General features: G+C 35.6%; 1 long non-coding RNA gene across 1 annotated transcript in view; it reads right to left on the bottom strand.

The window, feature by feature from the left end:
- LOC118155680 overlaps nucleotides 1–3,882 on the bottom strand; it is a 10,822-nt gene extending 6,940 nt beyond the window's left edge. Inside the window, exons 1-2 of the long non-coding RNA XR_004745960.1 lie at nucleotides 3,870–3,882; nucleotides 1,155–1,158 (exon numbers count right to left, since the gene is read on the bottom strand). This is a non-coding gene — a long non-coding RNA (uncharacterized LOC118155680). The remainder of the gene's footprint in view (nucleotides 1–1,154; nucleotides 1,159–3,869) is intronic.
- Between the last annotated feature and the right edge of the window lie 746 nt (nucleotides 3,883–4,628).

The following is a 4,628-nucleotide window of genomic DNA, read 5'->3' as shown; positions in this document are numbered from 1 at the left end:
AAAAAAAAAAAAAAAAAAAAAAAAAAAAAAAGATAACACTTCTTTTCGTTTCATCTGCTTTGGATGTTATCTCATTTCTGATGTGCAACGGGAAAATGTCTGTGACCGTTTGGCACTGTGCTCTACTAAGTTACACTATAAACAGTAAGTACTGCCTCTGATTCCTTCAAGGCAGTAGAGACCACAATGAATTTGGTTTATTATTTTATTGGTTTATTTTCTATTGAAAATAAAACATTGGTCTGGACAGGCAAGAGTTTTAATGTTAGCCTGCTGGCATCCTAAGCAAGTCAAAAGATGTTATGGTCTGAAAAACAAGAGTAAGCTTTGCTGTTTATTGTGGTAATGTTCTTTGTTTTAAAGAGTGGAGTTGGCTGGGTAATCCAGTGAAACTAATCCCAGACTTCTCATGTGCAAAGCAGACATAATGATCATCAGTTCTTTTGCAGGAAACTGAGAACTATTGATAAAAGTGCTATACGAGAGGCTTTTATGTCTATAACCATTTTTATTGTCTTTATTTTGCTCTTGCTCTCTGATGCCAATCATGTGAACGTTTTCTTATTAAAGAAGAGATTTTAATATATGAGTGTTACACCTGCTACTAATAACATTACTATAACTGAAATAACTGTGAACATCTGCAGTAAAATTTTGTATTCTCTTAAATCTGCATGAGCTCATTTTATTACCTTAAATGAAGGCAGGCTATCTTTCTTGCTTTGTACCAATCATGCAACATATTTACTTTGGGATTATTAGGTGTAGGGTAATGCTTGGAGGCTGTGAGCACATTTAAACATATATTTAGTGTCACTCTGGTGAGCTTATGAAGAAAAGACAAATAAGAGAAGAAACAGGATCAGCAGAATAGAAATTCTGAAGTTCTCTATCCAACACCCATTCTGCATGTAAACAATGTATTTGCTTGCATATTTTTTCCCTGTTTTCACAGGCTTTTATAAATACTGCATCAGTTTTGTTGCCTTTAAAGACAAGAAAACGAGATTGGGAATAATGTCAAGCTCTGAAAAGGTTTTTTTTTTTTTTTTTTTTTTTTTTAACAGGTGAATTTAAGACCTGAATTAACCTGTCCCAATATCTTCAAACATAACAAATCAAAACTGAAATTCAGAAAGCATTCACATTGGTACTTTTCTGTATTTGCCTTCATTCAAAGAAGTAAAGAAGGTGTTCCCCATAAGAGAATAGACCTCCAGAATATCTTTCTGTCAGGTTAACTCTTTTGAATACTGTCTCCTGTAAGGAGGAGTGGTTTAATGTTCTGCTCAGTTTAGTACCAAAGGAGTAATTAGCAGGGGTAAAACAAAGATAATGAATGAATAAGAATACCAAATTCCTCCCCCTTTTTAAGGAAGACTTACTCCTGGAAACAGGTACGCATGAAAACACAAGAAAGACAATATAGAGACACAAAGCACTTGCAAAACCATTGAATTCAGTCCCTGGGGAACTTCTCCTGAAGAGGGGGATCCCTGAGTAGCATCACAAACTTGCAGCTGTTTCTGACAGCTGCTCCCAGCTTTCCCATCCACAGCACAACACAGCACCTGCTGAAAGTTTGGGTTGTCTTAAATCATAGAATCACAGAAACATAGAATCATTAAGGATGGAAAAGACTTCCAAGATCTTCTGGTCCAACCATCTCCCTATCACCCTATCACCCACTAAACCATGTCCCTAAGCACCATGTCGAGCCTTACCTCAAAAACCCCCGGAAACAGTGACTCCCCCACCTCCCTGGGCAATCTGTTCCAATGCCTGACTACTCTTTCTGAGAAGAAATTAAATCCTGGCATACCTGAACCACTAGGAGGGATTTCAGCAGCAAATAATAAGCCACAATGTTTTGAAAAGTGCTACTTCTTATTCCAGAAGTGTGGTGAGAGCTGGAGCAGAAAGACATGCAGGTAAGTGAACAGAGAGAGTTCTTTCTGTCACCAGCTGTGCAAGGTGACATCTTATCTTGCTTTCTCACATATTTCTTCAGTGCCCTGTTAAACTAGCTCAGAAAACCCATAGATATTCTTATCTGGTTTCTGGAGATCAGTCAGAACTCTATTTGATGTCAGTTAGATAAAAAGATAAGCATTTCATGCACACACACATCCTTCTCCCTCAACACAAATCACACGTCATTATTTCTGTTGCAAAAATTAGTCATGAATGTTTTTCAGTTGAATTTCTGCTTTGTGGAACCTCAAAACATTATTTACTCAAAACGATAGGATTGTATTGATTTCAGATGGCATGATATTCATCTTTGTTGTCTGCTTTCAAGCTGTAGCTCTAGGGATAATTACTAAACTCCCAAGTTTTAGAAAACTGGCCTCATTTCTTTCTCTCTCTGTCTATTACCTTCTCATCTCAGCCTCTAGTTTCCTCATATTTTACTTTGGATTTTGAGCTTTTTAAAAATATATTCATCTTCCCATTAAGAGCTGAATGCTGCCTCTTAACTAATATTGTAGCATGAAAGTCTCTTCAGTGTCTGGATTACCTCCATGTGCAGATATATGAATTAGGGAAGTAGAGAGAAAGGAGTTTGACTCATAGCATGAGAACAAGAATTTACCAATTGCCATGCAGCTGTAGTGAGTTTCTTTTGTTGTGCCCCTGGGCCTCAGTAGATGTTTAGGAAGAACGACATTTCCTGACTTTTTCATTTTTTAAAGCCAGCCTTGACTTGGCAGCTCTTGACTTCTAGGCAACTTCGGTGGCATCTTCTTTGTCTTTTCAGCTTTTCAAAATATTTTCTGTGTTTTGTTTAGCATTTTTATTTATTTATTTATTTATTTGTTATATTTGCAAGAGCTCTTTCTGTAGCTGCTTTGAGAGATTTGTCCTGAATTCTTTCCTCACTCACTACTCTCCCACTGGTATCTCTCTTGCTTATGAGCAAAGATCTTTTTAACTTGGTCTTTAGACCTTTATAAAAAATCTTCCTCTTTTCTCAGTTGCTTTAAGCAGCGCCATCCTCTTCGTTATAAAGAATTTGACCTGTGCTTTGGTTCTTTTTAGTGGGATTTTCTCCCCCACAAGCACTGAAAACACTCATGCAGATATTCATCATCTTGTATCTTAAATACTGATTGAAAAAATTGTATTTTATTTTACTATTTTCTCAGATTAGGTAGAAAACAGTTTCCCCATACTGCAAGAGAATATCAGATTTCTCATATTTTCTACAAAATGAGTCTTAAAAAAAAAAAAAAAAAAAATTAAGACTGCACATAGTAGACTGTACATGTGGGTTTGTAAAATATTAGTTTTGTTTTTACTGAAATAAATCAAAAAATAATTGTCATATATAAATATATATATAGATAGATAGATAGATACATATATATATATATATATATATATATACATACATATATATAAACAAGAAGTTTTCCTGGGTTCTTTTTCATCTGGATCAGTTCACTGTGAAAATATCTGTGGGACTCAGGGTGGTATTCTGTGTACTAGAGATGGGAATAGAGACCTTTCCTGTGCAGCACACTTCTGGAAGCACTTTGGTTAAAATTTACCAGGGATGCTGGGTGAGAACTGAATTGAAACTGCATTCATGAGCATAAATATAATGTGCTGATATTACTGTCTGCATCTTGTTCATAGCAGGTATATGTTACAAGTGTTATCCTTCACATACTCTTGGTTGCATCTTTACAATATATTGCAGAAGGCTTAAAGTGTAACGTCTTCTCCTGCACCATCTTTCCTTTGTTTTTCCTCAGGTCTGGATAACTAAGGAACCAAGATGGCAAAACAGAGATCACACTAATGCTGAGGCTGGTGGGCCATGGTGGGTCCCCAAGGTCTGGAAAATTCCTTGTCATCTAAACCTACCTACAAATTGCTATAAAATGTTAGACTGAGAGTAATCAGCAGAAAAGAGATAAAACAATATTACACGTTTCTTCTTCATTCTTAATCCTAAAATCAATGAAATGTAGAACCAAACAGAACATATTTTTCTGTCCTATATAATTTTTTTTTTTTTTTTTTTTTTTGGAAGACACTGTTGTCTGAAGGAAGTTTTGGGGACAAAAGGATTTTTAGTCACTAAGTATAATGGTAAATATGAGTCAGCCAAAGAATCAGACTGTAATAGAAGGATGTAAAATAAATGTTTCTGAATTATAACTTCCATGAGCAACAATGAGTATATTGGGCTTCAGATTAATTTTATTTTATTATTTATTTATTTATTTATTTATTGAGGCCAGAATATTATTGTTTTCAACCAAAGGCTTGAAGATTTACATTTCTGTGGGTTCATAAAGTTTATTTTTGCTTTATTGCTTTAATATTTTTTTTAAAGCAAAACAAAGTAAAAAAAAAAAAAAAAAAGTCTGTATGAGCACCTCTATATGTTCTACTGCCTTTACCATGGACAATTCTTTTTTACATTCCCATCTTGTAGTTTTGTTGTTGTTGATGTTTGTATGGTTGTTCATTTGTTCACATGACTGCTTCCCTTCCCTTCCCTTCCCTTCCCTTCCCTTCCCTTCCCTTCCCTTCCCTTCCCTTCCCTTCCCTTCCCTTCCCTTCCCTTCCCTTCCCTTCCCTTCCCTTCCCTTCCCTTCCCTTCCCTTCCCTTC

This window comes from Oxyura jamaicensis, chromosome Z (assembly GCF_011077185.1).
Source record: "Oxyura jamaicensis isolate SHBP4307 breed ruddy duck chromosome Z, BPBGC_Ojam_1.0, whole genome shotgun sequence".
Classification (NCBI taxonomy): Eukaryota; Metazoa; Chordata; class Aves; order Anseriformes; family Anatidae; genus Oxyura; species Oxyura jamaicensis.
The sequence above is the reverse complement of the archived record's forward strand: the minus strand, read 5'-3'. Positions and strand labels throughout refer to the sequence as shown.